Source organism: Rhinopithecus roxellana, chromosome 7, assembly GCF_007565055.1.
Source record: "Rhinopithecus roxellana isolate Shanxi Qingling chromosome 7, ASM756505v1, whole genome shotgun sequence".
Taxonomy (NCBI): domain Eukaryota; kingdom Metazoa; phylum Chordata; class Mammalia; order Primates; family Cercopithecidae; genus Rhinopithecus; species Rhinopithecus roxellana.
Window position 1 is genome coordinate 47,408,114 of NC_044555.1, and position 16,450 is coordinate 47,424,563.

Sequence of the window (16,450 nt, forward strand, 5' to 3'; positions counted from 1 at the left end):
TGGAGAGGATGTGGAGAAATAGGAACACTTTTACACTGTTGGTGGGATTGTAAACTAGTTCAACCATTATGGAAAACAGTATGGCAATTCCTCAAGGATCTAGAACTAGCTGTACCATATGACCCAGCCATCCCAATTCTGGGTATATACCCAAAGGATTATAAATTATTCTACTACAAAGACACATGCACACGTATGTTTATTGCGGCACTATTCACAATAGCAAAGATTTGAAATCAACCCAAATGTCCATCTGTGACAGACTGGATTAAGAAAATGTGGCACATATACACCATGGAATACGATGCAGACATAAAAAAGGATGAGTTTGCGTCCTTTGTAGGGACATGGATGCAGCTGGAAACCATCATTCTTAGCAAACTATCACAAGAAGGGAAAACCAAACACCACATGTTCTCACTCATAGGTGGGAACTGAACAATGAGATCACTTGGACTCGGGAAGGGGAACATCACACACTGGGGCCTATCATGGGGAGGGGGGAGGGGGTAGGGATTGCATTGGGGAGTTATACATTATGTAAATGATGAATTCATGGGTGCTGACGAGTTGATGGGTGCAGCACAGCAACATGGCACAAATATACATATGTAACAAACCTGCACGTTATGCACATGTACCCTAGAACTTGAAGTATAATTAAAAAAAAAAAAAAGAAGAAGTAGAAGAAACATCAGGCTGTGGGGAGTTGGCCCTAGGCACAAGCTCTATCCTTGCTTGCCTTATATGTCAGGCCAAGCACCTCTCTCCTGACCCTTGAGCCATAGGCACGCTATGAATCTAATATGCCTGGCATTTCCTGATACAGTGATTATTTCCATCTCTAGGTATTCTATAAATGTTCTCAGAAGCCTTTTTGGCATTTACATTTTAAAAATAAACCTTTAGAACTCAACACAAATATCGTAGAAAAAAAAAAACAGACTTAAACCATCAAATTTCAAAAGAAACAAAGAGGGCCATTACATAATGGTAAAGGGATCAATTCTTCAGGAATAGCTAACTATCCTTAATATATATGCACCCAATACAGGATCACCCAGATTCATAAAGCAAGTCTTTAGAGACTTACAAAGAGACTTAGATTCACATACAATAATAATGGGAGACTTTAACAACCCACTGTCAGCATAAGACAGATCAACGAGACAGAAAGTTAACAAGGATATCCAGGAGTTGAACTCATCTCTGCACCAAGCGGACCTAATAGACATCTGCAGAACTCTCCACCCCAAAGCAAGAGAATATATATTCTTCTCAGCACCACATCGCACTTATTCCAACATTAACCACATAATTGGAAGTAAAGCACTCCTCAGCAAATGTACAAGAAGAGAAATTATAACAAACTGTCTCTCAGACCACAGTGCAATCAAACTAGCACTCAGGACTAAGAAACTCAATCAAAACAGTTCAACTACGTGGAAACTGAACAACCTGCTCCTGAATGACTACTGGGTACATAATGAAATGAAGGCAGAAATATAGATGTTCTTTGAAACCAATGAGAACAAAGATACAACATACCAGAGTCTGTGGGACACATTTAAAACGGTGTGTAGAGGGAAATTTATAGCACTAAATGCCCACAAGAGAAAGCAGGAAAAATCTAAAATGGATGCACTAACATCACAATTAAAAGAACTAGAGAAGCAAGAGCAAACACATTCAAAAGCTGGCAGAAGGCAAGAAATAACTAAGATCAGAGCAGAACTGAAGGAGATAGAGACACAAAAAAACCCTCCAAAAAGTCAATGAATCCAGAAGCCAGTTTTTTGAAAAGATCAACAAAATTGATAGACTGCTAGCAAGACTAATAAAGAAGCAAAGAGAGAAGAATCAAATAGACACAATAAAAAATGATAAAGGGAATAACCCTAGCAACCCCACAGAAATACAAACTACCATCAGAGAATACTAAAAACACCTCTATGCAAATAAACTAGAAACTCTAGAAGAAATGGAGAATTTCCTGGACACTTACACTTTCCCAAGACTAACCCAGGAAGAATCTGAATACCTGAATAGACCAATAGTAGGCTCTGAAATTGAGGCAATAATTAATAGCAGTAGAATTAAATAGGAAGCAGTAGAATTAAATGTTTCCCTTTTAGGTTTAATTGTATTTGTTCTTGGGTTTTGTTTGATATATTCTCCAAATAAAAAATATTATTTTTTCTAACCAAAAAAAAAAAAAAAAAAGAAAACATATATCCACACAAAACTTTGTACAGAAATGTTATAGTGGCTTTATTCATAACAGCTAAAAGTAGGAAAAATCCAGATGCCTTTAACCAGTAAATGAATAAACAAATTACAGTACATTTATACCATGGAATCTTATTCAGAAACAAATAGGAATAAGCTATACATAGATACAAGTTGGACAATTCTCAAAGGCATTATACTAAATGAAAAAAAGCCAGTCTCAAAATGTTGCATAGAATACTATTCCATCTATAAATCATTCTCAAAAAGACAAAATTAAAGTGTCGAAAAACATATTAGTGGGTCTCAGGAGTTAAGGGTGGTGATAGGATGTGACTACAAAGTAATAGCATGAAGGAGTATTTTGGATACTGTAGCTCTCCTTTATCATGATTATGATAGTGTTATACGGAACTATGCCTGTGTAAAAATTCATGGAACTGTAGACCAAAAATATCATTTTGCTTTATTATAAAAACTGAATTTTAAATACATTTAATATAAAAATACTAAACATGTAGTTAATTAAGTATGGATGCAAACCACTCAAAATAGTGGAATGGAGCTAATATAGTGAACCTTAAGTATTCAGCAGAGGAGTTGGGGATTTATTCATCAAGTAGTGGTGAGGAAATGAACATTTAAGTTGAGCAGTGAAAAGTCTGTTGGGATCTGATTTATACAAATATCACTTTGAGAAAAGTGGATTATAGATGGAAAGAAGTGAAACAAAACTGGAGATATTCTGTATGAGAGATAATAAACATCTAAAAGTAGGAAAAGGAGAGCAAGAAGAGAAAAGGTTTGGTGAGGTCTAGATTTGTTACACGTTATGATAAATCATCACTGATTTGATTGGCAGGAAAAAAATGCTTTGTTAGTAAGTTATTTATTTAAAAGGCCCCTTCCTGTGTTTTGGCTAAGAGCCCAACTTTATAAAATTCTAGAACAGCGGGACTTTGAGTATACATTTGGTAGGCAACACTCTGTCTTGTGTCAGAATGGAAGTTCTGGAATGCAGACCCTGGGACACAACTAGCCATGCCAAAGTCTGCAGACTCATCACCACCTAACTGTTCTGTGAGTGCTGGCTCGGTCCCCAGATTCTCACAGTAATAATGGCCGACACTTACTGACTACTTACCATGTGCTAGGCCCTGTTTTAAGTGGTTTCTGTGCACTGTTTGTTTAATCATGTTAAAAACTCTCAGATATTATACCATTATCATTCTGTTTGGAGATGTAGTAACTAAGACACGGACTTGCCTATGATTCATATAGAAAGTAAGTGATTGAACCAATATTGAAAACTTATGTAGCCTGACTTCCGTGGCCAAGGCTCTTGAATATTATGCTGTGACACCTCATAAGAAGTCAAAGATCCTTGAAAGAAGGTGAGTAGAAAGAGAAAAACTACTAGTAGCTTTCTCTGCCTTGACTACTTCCCTTCAATCATTTTTCTTTCTGTGTTACCTACTATTATTGTTATTTTGCCTATGATTAAATACTCCTGTCTCATTAACACTCCCCTCACAGTCCCTTGGTAGGAAATCTCTTCTTAGTAGTCCTCACATCCCTGCCTCTATTGTAAGTATTTTAGGTGGCGCTTGGCAAGTCTTCCTACTAGTTTATCCTAATATGAAACTCTATGCTTGCATATTTCAGAGTCAGTAAGTGAGTGGGGCTGATGGACTGCTAGGATAAACAGAACAGGCTTTCTATATGAGTTAGTTAATGGGTATGTGGAATGAGGATGTCTTGTCTTCGTGCTAGACAAATGTCAAAAACCAGGAAGAGGGAGCAAGTTTCGCTGAAGGGAGGCTATGCATGTTAATACTAAGTCAAGAAAACTACAGACAGCTGGTCAAATCTAGCCCATTACCAGTTTTTATAAATAAAATTTTATTGGAACACAGCCATGTCCATTCACTTATGTATTGTCTGTGGCTGTTTTTGTGTGATGACAGCAGAATTGAGTAGTTGCAATAGAGACCATATGGCCCACAGAGGCTAAGATACCTACTATTTGGCACTTTGCAGTAGTATTTTGCTAGCCCTTGGTGTATGAGATGGAGCATCCTGTATTATTGGAGGGTTCTGTGCAGGGAAATGCTAAGAGATTAAATTTGCATTTTAGATAGAGACATTTGGAAGCACTGAGAAGAAGAAATCTAGATTCAGGGACCAGAGAAATCAAAACAGGGTAAAAAAAGAATTAGCGAGCACTGAGAGCAAGTAGATAAAAGGGATTAGCATTTAGAGGTGCCAGTGAAGATAAGTTTTCCAGGATTTGACTGAAGTGTGTGTGTGTGTGTGTGTGTGTATGCATGTGTATGTTGAGAAGGGAGGATTTCCAATTCTGAAAAAATGATAGGGCAGAGGGAGGAACATAGTACCAAAAAATAGAAGAAATACCCTCCCATTTCTGTTATTTCTGTTTGAAATGACCGCTATGTTTCTTTCTGCAGAAAGAGTTTTCTCTGCAGAAATTTTCCCTAGGCCTGGTCTTCCAGGACCTGTATTTCTTAGGCAACAGTGCCGCTAGTGTCTATATGGCAGCATCACAATCTGATAGACAAGATTTCTTGAGGAGGGCTAAAGAAAAACAATTGCGGGACATGGATGCAGCTGGAAACCATCATTCTTAGCAAACTATCACAAGAACAGAAAACCAAACACCGCATGTTCTCACTCATAGGTGGGAACTGAACAATGAGATCACTTGGACTCGGGAAGGGGAACATCACACATCGGGGCCTATCATGGGGAGGGGGGAGGGGGGAGTGATTGCATTGGGAGTTATACCTGATATAAATGACGAATTGATGGGTGCTGACGAGTTGATGGGTGCAGCACACCAACATGGCACAAGTATACATATGTAACAAACCTGCACGTTATGCACATGTACCCTAGAACTTAAAGTATAATAAAAAAAAATAAAAAATAAAAAAAGAAACACAATTGCAAAGATCACATTGCTGAGACAGTTTTTCCTTCTTTGCCAAAATTGATATAGATGACCAGGTACACTTTCACCAGAAATACACTGGTAAAGTCTGCTTATTAGGAGAGGCTGTGGAGGGTGGACCTGGTGTCTTTTTTTTTTTTTTTTTTTTTTTTTTTTTGCCTTATGAGGCTAATTCATATAAATGTCAGATATAAAAATAATATCTTCTTTCAAGAAACTGCCTCCAGCTTTGCCATATGTACAATGTCATGGACTAAGAATAACACCTTAATGAGTTTTGAGGGTTACTTTTCATGGGTGGTCTGGGGCAGGAACTACTGAATTTATGAACTGACCCTCTTTGTCATCCTTTGCCTATCCTCCAAGGCCAGGGTAGCTGCCTTCCGGTTGAAGCCTTGTTAGGATGTGAAAGCACAAGAATATGCCAAGTCAAGATCTAGTCCTGGTTGTGCAAAGCACCACCCCTATCATGTAGAAGCCTAGATGTCTTAATCCCCAGGGCTGCCTTTACTTTTCCAGGGGATAGCCATAATTCTCAACCAAAAGTCTTTAATCTCAACCTTGAACACACACTGAGTGTGTCAATTCAGTGCACAGTCCTCTATTATACCCTTTCAAGTTATAGACTGGCCTATCTTTTGGCACTAGCCTCAAGGAGCCAGGAATGGCAGGCAGCCACGAGCTACACATCATGGGGATTAAATTCAAAGTGTAAATGAAAAGAGTACAATGGGGTAGGTCTACTGTGACTTTTGTTCTGCTTTCAGTCTCTAATTATTTTGGCATGGAACAATTAAATAAATAATGACTAGTTACAATTGTGTCAATGTGTTTCTTGCAGATTGAATGTGTTCATGCACAGATTTTATCATCTTGTTACTCAAAAGGCTGATGGCTCCCGTCCCTGCGTGAAAATTTCCTAAAGAGGTAACAGTTCTAGGACACACGTGAGTAGCAAGTGGGATTGCCCTCCCCACTTCTTTTTTTTTTTTCTCCTGTTTTCACTATTTCCTTCTTTCTTCTCCCTCTTTCCTGAATCTAAGTCCTCTCAATCTGGTAACCCCATCACTAATGGACATTTTTTTACTTTATTAATTTTATGTTATTTTTACATGTGATCTATAGTTGTAATACATTTTTAAGTCTACGATACAGTATTGTTGACTGTAGGTACATTGTTGTATTCATTGGGGTAATCTAGAACCAACATGTAGACTAGAAAGAATTTTAGAACAGGAGTTGTGAAAAGCTCCTTCTAGACAGGAGTTGAAGCTTACCATTAAGTATCTTAATGTCATGGGGAATATTGCTTAATATGTCCGATGTCTGGTTTTCTCACCTTTATTAAGGGGGTAGAGCCAGATGAGCTCTGAGATACCTGAAATCCATTTGAAATACCTTCAAATCCATGAACACATCTTTTCTAGTTCCCAGTGTTCCTGTGGGAGGATACAGAGATATCATGATATCAAAATGGTAATTTGTTATGATTAAATGAGTTAACATATATAAATGTCTTAGAACTGTGTATGGTAGTTAGTTATGTTTCTATACAGAGAAATGATAGGTGACTAGGTAAAGTTTTGATACACTTTTTGTAGATACTATTGAAGATGGATGCTAGAGCTTCAAGAGTCAGTTGTAGGTGAAACATATGCTATTGAGGTGTCTTCTGGGCTAGAAAGCAAGCAGGGTTCAGACCCTCTCCCTCTCTTGATGTCCCTGTCTGTTTAATTGAGGGGTTTTCTCTGCAGAAAATTTTCCCTAGGGCTGAACCTGAAGGTTCCTGTTGGAGGAGAAGTTAAACAAGTATTGGTTTTCTCAAATGCTCAGAAGAGGCCTGGCTCATAGTAGACACTAAATATATATACACACACACACACACACACACACCCATATATATGTATATATGTGCATATATATGTACATATACTATATATATGCATATATGTATGTATATATGTGTGTATATACACATGTATATATGTGTGTATGTATATATATGTATATACATTATATGTATGTTACAAGTGAATGAATGATAGTTGGGACAATGGAATGAAATAGAGTTTATATTGCACACTAGACAGATTACTCTGGGAATGATAAAACCTTGCTGATGAATTCAGGGGAGAGAGATTGCTGATGTGAATGTCATTTGGGAAGCTCTCCTAGCAGTTCAGGTGAGATGCAATCAGGGCTCACACCAGATTATGGGACATGTAAGTAAAGAGTTGACTGAGTGGAGTGGCCTTCTAGAGGTCAAAAGTGTAGAACTGGATAAAAGTGGGGTGGGTGTAATGGCTAGTATTCGGCTTCAGAGACTGACAGGTGGAATGTGTTTCCTAGAGTAGTAGAAACTGGAGTGGAGAGGATGAAGGTGAGCAGAAGAGGTGAAAGTGGGAAGAAACCCACCTTGCTTTTGCCCCAAGATTTGTTTTCAAGGGCCACTGTCTCTCCTGCTACACCTTAAGGCATATTTCAAAAACCTCCTCTAGGACTTCTGGCCAGGATCTCTATAGTTAGGCCATACTGTCTCTGCAGTTCACAATAAGGTGGGGTAGGTCTTCAAATTGAGAAAGCCAAAGACCATGTGAGCAAAGAAGGTGCTTACCATACTCAATCAGAAGTGGACTTCAGATTCATTAGAGGAGTATGTTGGCATCAAGACACCATTGAATATTTAAAACAAAGGTCACTTCATCATGTGTTTCATTCTGGAATTGGGTATTTTTCAAATTTCCTTATTTTTCACAGTCAAATTTCCTTCATATGCAAATATTTAAAATATCTACAAATTCTTGTAAAATAAGACTAAAGAAAGGAGGACTTTCCCAGGGTTGAGTCCACTGAACCAAAGTCAAGCTGGATTTTCCCTCCTATTGTTGTTTTTGTATTTATCCATAAAGGATCGGTTTCTCAGACTAGGATGATTGCTCTTCCAAGACAGGTACCTGCTTTTCCTTGTACATTTCTCCAACACAGTACTTTGCCTGGCATTTCAGGCATCTTTCACTGATATGTTACTGTTCGAATTTGGCCTCCTCATACTACCATTGATTAGAATTCAAGAGCTAGAATCCAGGGACTATGAAGCACGGGAGCTCTGTAATGCGTCCAAAAGCTGACGTTTTTCTGATCATTTCACTGATCTTTCTTTATGATAATCAGAAGTACTATTGAACAAAAGAGACCTTTGTGCATTTTCCTTTGCTTATAAACATGCAGAGACTTGGTCAATTGCTGTGCTGCAATTCATGGTCCCAGGAGGTACTTTTCTTCTCCTGATTTGCACCATGAGTATGATTGGTGTATACATTAAGGCCTAACTAGTTGAGTGAGGTGGAAATAGTCAAGATGTGTTATTATTATTTTTTCACTTTAAATATCCTAGTCCACATATATTAAGTTAGGATTGGTGGCTTTTGATTTTCCAAATGTACGTAAGAAAGTAAGTAAAGACAAGTTGGGGATCTTTTAAGCTCAAAACATTCTTGTCTTACTGGTCTTTTTCAACAAGTTATCCATATTCTCTAATAAGACTTTAATTATGTAGTCCTTTCACCTTAATAACCCACACATTGGCCCACAGTCTGCTGGGTACTTTTTCTTGTGAAGAAGCAACATGAAATGAACCAAGACTCTAGTTATAGCATCATGGCTCTACTCCTGATTCTACTCCTGATCAGACTGCTAAGGTGTGTGTGACCTGGGAAAACTCCCTTTACATCTCTTTTTAGCTTTTGTCATTTTCCCCACTGTGGGAAAGGTAAGGCCTCCAGCCTAGCCTATTCATCCTCCATTTTTCTGATGAGTTCTCTTATCCATTTCCCATAAGAACTGTTTCCAGGCCGGGCGCGGTGGCTCAAGCCTGTAATCCCAGCACGTTGGGAGGCCGAGACGGGCGGATCACGAGGTCAGGAGATCGAGACCATCCTGGCTAACACGGTGAAACCCCGTCTCTACTAAAAAAATACAAAAAACTAGCCGGGCGAGGTGGCGGGCGCCTGTAGTCCCAGCTACTCGGGAGGCTGAGGCAGGAGAATGGCGTGAACCCGGGAGGCGGAGCTTGCAGTGAGCTGAGATCCGGCCACTGCACTCCAGCCCGGGAGACAGAGCGAGACTCCATCTCAAAAAAAAAAAAAAAAAAAAAAAAAAAAAAAAAAAAAAAAAAAGAACTGTTTCCAAATTTCTCCACCTTCTTCAAGCTTCTATACTGAAAGCACAACACACTATTGAGGTAAGCTAGAGTTCATAAAACAAGGTCCCAAGGATAATACATGATCTAGAAGTTCTGCTGAGGCTTGCTGCCTTATTAGTGTTCAAGCCTCAGTGGTCCACCACCATTTCCTAGATCAGCACCCTCACCCCTACACTCATCCTTATGTCATGCTCCCAGGTCCTTGAGTATTGTATGCTGTAAGTTATGTGGAATATGGACAATAAAGAGATGCCATGCTGCTGACAGAGAAGTCCCAGACAACACATTTTAAAAATAAGTTGGAGAAGATAGTCTCATGTATTATGGACCTAATGCAGATGAAATGTGAGGTCATGAGTATGGAAGGGTTTGATCTGGGTCAATCTGCCAATAATTGGAAGAGATAGGAGTGAAGGGTGTGTGGAGGTATATTGTGGTCTACAGACATACCTATATCCCTCGCATTTACTAGTTTTTTCATTTATTCATTTACTCTGTAAGAGCCAACCTACTCCATCCAACCACTATGCCAGACACTAAAAATGCTGGCACCACAGGAAGATGGAAAGTGCAACACGATGTGGTCTGATATACAATAAAAATGGAATATTTGCATTGGGTTTACTGGAAACTCAAAAGAGGGCCACCTGATCCGGACTTGTGTTTCCATATCAGCTTCTGGAAGGAAGTAACATCCAATCTGAAACCTAAAGCATGAAGAGTCATTGCACGGGCAAGCAGAGGTGAGAGATTGTGTTCTTGGCCATGTGATTTGGCTGATGCAAAGGTCATAGAAACAGAAAAATTCTGCAAGTTAAAGAAAATATATGGATTTTGTAATGCTTGTCAAGAGTGAAGGAAATGGGGAGCAAGATGGCCGAATAGGAACAGCTCCAGTCTCCAACTCCCAGGGCGAGCGACACAGAAGACCGGTGATTTCTGCATTTGCAACTGAGGTACTGGGGTCATCTCACTGGGGAGTGCCGGACAATCGGAGCTGGTCAGTTGCTGCAGCCTGAACAGCGAGAGCTGAAGCAGAGCGAGGCATCGCCTCACCTGGAAGTGCAAGGGGGAAGGGAATCCGTTTTCCTAGCCAGGGGAACTGAGACACACAACACCTGGAAAATCGGGTAACTCCCACCCCAATACGGCGCTTTAAGCAAAGAGGCACACCAGGAGAATATACCCCACACCTGGCCGGGAGGGTCCCACGCCCACGGAGCCTCCCTCACTGCTAACACAGCAGTCTGCGGCAATCTATCGGCAAGGCAGCAGCGAGGCTGGGGGAGGGGCGCCCGCCATTGCTGAGGCTTAAGTAGGTAAACAAAGCCGCTGGGAAGCTCGAATTGGGTGGAGCTCACAGCAGCTCAAGGAAGCCTGCCTGTCTCTGTAGTCTCCACCTCTGGGGACAGCGCACAGCTGAAGACCAACAGGGGAAACAGCAGGGGCCGGTGCAAACGCGAATGACTCTGTCTGACAGCTTTGGGGAGAGCTGTGGATCTCCCAACTCGGAGGTTGAGATCTGAGAACTGACAGACTGCCTGCTCAGGTTGGTCCCTGACCCCTGAGTAGGCTAGCTGGGAGAAATCCCCCACTAGGGGCAGTCTGACACCCCACACCTCACAGGGTGGAGTACACCCCTGAGAGGAAACTTCCAAAGGAAGAATCAGACAGGTACACTCGCTGTTCAGCAATATTCTATCTTCGGCAACCTCTGCTGCTGCTACCCAGGCAAACAGGGTCTGCAGTGGACCTCAAGCAATCTCCAACAGACCAACAGACAGTCCTTTTGACTGTCAGAAGGAAAACTATCAAACAGGAAGGACACCTATACCAAAACCCCATCAGTACGTCAACATCATCAAAGACCAGGGACAGATAAAACCACAAAGATGGGGAAGAAGCAGGGCAGAAAAGCTGGAAATTCAAAAAATAAGAGCGCATCTCCCCCTGCAAAGGAGCACAGCCCATCGCCAGCAACGGATCAAAGCTGGTCAGAGAATGACTTTGACGAGAGGAGAGAAGAAGGCTTCAGTCCAACAAACTTATCAGAGCTAAAGGAGGAATTACGTACCCAGCGCAAAGAAACTGAAAATCTTGAAAAAAGAGTGGAAGAATTCACAGCTAGACTAATTAATGCAGAGAAGATCATAAACGAAATGACAGAGATGAAAACCATGACACAAGAAACACGTGACAAATGCACAAGCTTCAGTAACCGACTCGATCAACTGGAAGAAAGAGTATCAGCGATTGAAGATCAAATGAATGAAATGAAGCGAGAAGAGAAACCAAAAGAAAAAAGAAGAAAAAGAAATGAACAAAGCCTGCAAGAAGTATGGGATTACGTAAAAAGACCAAATCTACGTCTGATTGGTGTGCCTGAAAGTGAGGGGGAAAAGGGAACCAAGTTGGAAAACACTCTTCAGGATATCATCCAGGAGAACTTCCCCAACCTAGTAGGGCAGGCCAACATTCAAATTCAGGAAATACAGAGAACGCCACAAAGATACTCCTCCAGAAGAGCAACTCCAAGACACATAATTGCCAGATTCACCAAAGTTGAAATGAGGAAAAAATCTGAAGGACAGCCAGAGAGAAAGGTCGGGTTACCCACAAAGGGAAGCCCATCAGACTAACAGCAGATCTCTCGGCAGAAACTCTACAAGCCAGAAGAGAGTGGGGGCCAATATTCAACGTTCTTAAAGAAAAGAATTTTCAACCCAGAATTTCATATCCAGCCAAACTAAGTTTCATAAGTGAAGGAGAAATAAAATCCTTTACAGATAAGCAAATGCTTAGAGATTTTGTCACCACCAGGCCTGCCTTACAAGAGACCCTGAAGGAAGCCCTAAACATGGAAAGGAACAACTGGTACCAGCCATTGCAAAAACATGCCAAAATGTAAAGACCATCGAGGCTAGGAAGAAACTGCATCAACTAACGAGCAAAATAACCAGTTAATATCATAATGGCAGGATCAAGTTCACACATAACAATATTAACCTTAAATGTTAATGGACTAAATGCTCCAATTAAAAGACACAGACTGGCAAACTGGATAAAGAGTCAAGACCCATCAGTCTGCTGTATTCAGGAGACCCATCTCACATGCAGAGACATACATAGGCTCAAAATAAAGGGATGGAGGAAGATCTACCAAGCAAATGGAGAACAAAAAAAAGCAGGGGTTGCAATCCTTGTCTCTGATAAAACAGACTTTAAACCATCAAAGATCAAAAGAGACAAAGAAGGCCATTACATAATGGTAAAGGGATCAATTCAACAGGAAGAGCTAACTCTCCTAAATATATATGCACCCAATACAGGAGCACCCAGATTCATAAAGCAAGTCCTTAGAGACTTACAAAGAGACTTAGACTCCCATACAATAATAATGGGAGACTTCAACACTCCACTGTCAACATTAGACAGATCAACGAGACAGAAAGTTAACAAGGATATCCAGGAATTGAACTCATCTCTGCACCAAGCGGACCTAATAGACATCTATAGAACTCTCCACCCCAAATCAACAGAATATACATTCTTCTCAGCACCACATCGCACTTATTCCAAAATTGACCACATAATTGGAAGTAAAGCACTCCTCAGCAAATGTAAAAGAACAGAAATTATAACAAACTGTCTCTCAGACCACAGTGCAATCAAACTAGAACTCAGGACTAAGAAACTCAATCAAAACCACTCAACTACATGGAAACTGAACAACCTGCTCCTGAATGACTACTGGGTACGTAACGAAATGAAAGCGGAAATATAGATATTCTTTGAAAACAATGAGAACAAAGATACAACATACCAGAATCTCTGGGAGACATTTAAAGCAGTGTGTAGAGGGAAATTTATAGCACTAAATACCCACAAGAGAAAGCAGGAAAGATCTAAAATTGACACTCTAACATCACAATTAAAAGAACTAGAGAGGCAAGAGCAAACACATTCAAAAGCTAGCAGAAGGCAAGAAATAACTAAGATCAGAGCCGAACTGAAGGAGATAGAGACACAAAAAACCCTCCAAAAATCAATGAATCCAGGAGTTGGTTTTTTCAAAAGATCAACAAAATTGACAGACCACTAGCAAGGCTAATAAAGAAGAAAAGAGAGAGGAATCAAATAGATGCAATAAAAAATGATAAAGGGGATATCACCACTGACCACACAGAAATACAAACTGCCATTAGAGAATACTATAAACGCCTCTACGCAAATCAACTAGAAAATCTAGAAGAAATGGATAATTTCCTGGACACTTACACTCTCCCAAGGCTAAACCAGGAAGAAGTTGAATCCCTGAATAGACCAATAGCAGGCTCTGAAATTGAGGCAACAATTAATAGCCTACCCACCAAAAAAAAGTCCAGGACCAGATGGATTCACACCTGAATTCTACGAGAGGTACAAGGAGGAGCTGGTACCATTCCTTCTGAAACTATTCCAATCAATAGAAAAAGAGGGAATCCTCCCTAACTCATTATATGAGGCCAACATCATCCTGATACCAAAGCCTGGCAGAGACACAACAGAAAAAGAGAATTATAGACCAATATCCCGGATGAACATCGATGCAAAAATTCTCAATAAATTACTGGCAAACCGGATTCAGCAGCACATCAAAAATCTTATCCATGATGATCAAGTGGGCTTCATCCCTGGGATGCAAGGCTGGTTCAACATTCGCAAATCAATAAACGTAATCCAGCATATAAACAGAACCAAAGACAAGAAACATATGATTGTCTCAATAGATGCAGAAAAGGCTTTTGACAAAATTCAACAGCCCTTCATGCTAAAAACGCTCAATAAATTCGGTATTGATGAAACGTACCTCAAAATAATAAGAGCTATTTATGACAAACCCCCAGCTAATATCATACTGAATGGGCAAAAACTGGAAAAATTCCCTCTGAAAACTGGCACAAGACAGGAATGCTCTCTCTCACCACTCCTATTCAACATAGTGTTGGAAGTTCTGGCTAGGGCAATCAGGCAAGGGAAAGAAATCAAGGGTATCCAGTTAGGAAAAGAAGAAGTCAAATTGTCCCTCTTTGCAGATGACATTATTGTATATTGAGAAAACCACATTGTCTCAGCCCAAAATCTCCTTAACCTGATAAGCAACTTCAGCAAAGTCTCAGGATACAAAATTAATGTGCAAAAATCACAAGCATTCTTATACACCAGTAACAGACAAGCAGAGAGCCAAATCAGGAATGAACTTCCATTCACAATTGCTTCAAAGAGAATAAAATACCTAGGAATCCAGCTTACAAGGGATGTAAAGGACCTCTTCAAGGAGAACTACAAACCACTGCTCAGTGAAATCAAAGAGGACACAAACAAATGGAAGAACATACCATGCTCATGGATAGGAAGAATCAATATCGTGAAAATGGCCATACTCCCCAAGGTTATTTATAGATTCAATGCCATCCCCATCAAGCTACCAATGAGTTTCTTCACAGAATTGGAAAAAACTGCTTTAAAGTTCATATGGAACCAAAAAAGAGCCCGCATTGCCAAGACAATCCTAAGTCAAAAGGACAAAGCTGGAGGCGTCACGCTACCTGACTTCAAACTATACTACAAGGCTACAGTAACCAAAACAGCATGGTACTGGTACCAAAACAGAGATATAGACCAATGGAACAGAACAGAGTCCTCAGAAATAATACCGCACATCTACAGCCATCTGATCTTTGACAAACCTGAGAGAAACAAGAAATGGGGAAAGGATTCCCTATTTAATAAATGGTGCTGGGAAAATTGGCTAGCCATAAGTAGAAAGCTGAAACTGGATCCTTTCCTTACCCCTTATACGAAGATTAATTCAAGATGGATTAGAGACTTAAATGTTAGACCTAATACCATAAAAACCCTAGAAGAAAATCTAGGTAGTACCATTCAGGACATAGGCATGGGCAAGGACTTCATGTCTAAAACACCAAAAGCAACGGCAGCAAAAGCCATAATTGACAAATGGGATCTAATTAAACTAAAGAGCTTTTGCACAGCAAAAGAAACTACCATCAGAGTGAACAGGCAACCTACAGAATGTGAGAAAATTTTTGCAACCTACTCATCTGACAAAGGGCTAATATCCAGAATGTACAAAGAACTCAAACAAATATACGAGAAAAAAACAAACAACCCCATCAAAAAGTGGGGAAAGGATATGATCAGACATTTCTCAAAAGAAGATATTCATACAGCCAACAGACACATGAAAAAATGCTCATCGTCACTCGCCATCAGAGAAATGCAAATCAAAACCACAATGAGATACCATCTCACACCAGTTAGAATGGCAATCATTAAGAAGTCAGGAAACAACAGGTGTTGGAGAGGATGTGGAGAAATAGGAACACTTTTACACTGTTGGTGGGATTGTAAACTAGTTCAACCATTATGGAAAACAGTATGGCAATTCCTCAAGGATCTAGAACTAGATGTACCATATGACCCAGCCATCCCACTACTGGGTATATACCCAAAGGATTATAAATTATTCTACTACAAAGACACATGCACACGTATATTTATTGCGGCACTATTCACAATAGCAAAGACTTGGAATCAACCCAAATGTCCATCTGTGACAGACTGGATTAAGAAAATGTGGCACATATACACCATGGAATACTATGCAGCCATAAAAAAGGATGAGTTTGCGTCCTTTGTAGGGACATGGATGCAGCTGGAAACCATCATTCTTAGCAAACTATCACAAGAACAGAAAACCAAACACCGCATGTTCTCACTCATAGGTGGGAACTGAACAATGAGATCACTTGGACTCGGGAAGGTGACCATCACGCACTGGGGCCTATCATGGGGAGGGGGAAGGGGGGAGGAGGGAGGGATTGCATTGGGGAGTTATACATGATATAAATGATGAATTGATGGGTGCTGACGAGTTGATGGGTGCAGCACACCAACATGGCATAAGTATACATATGTAACAAACCTGCACGTTATGCACATGTACCCTAGAACTTAAAGTATAATTAAAAAAAAAAAAAAAAAAA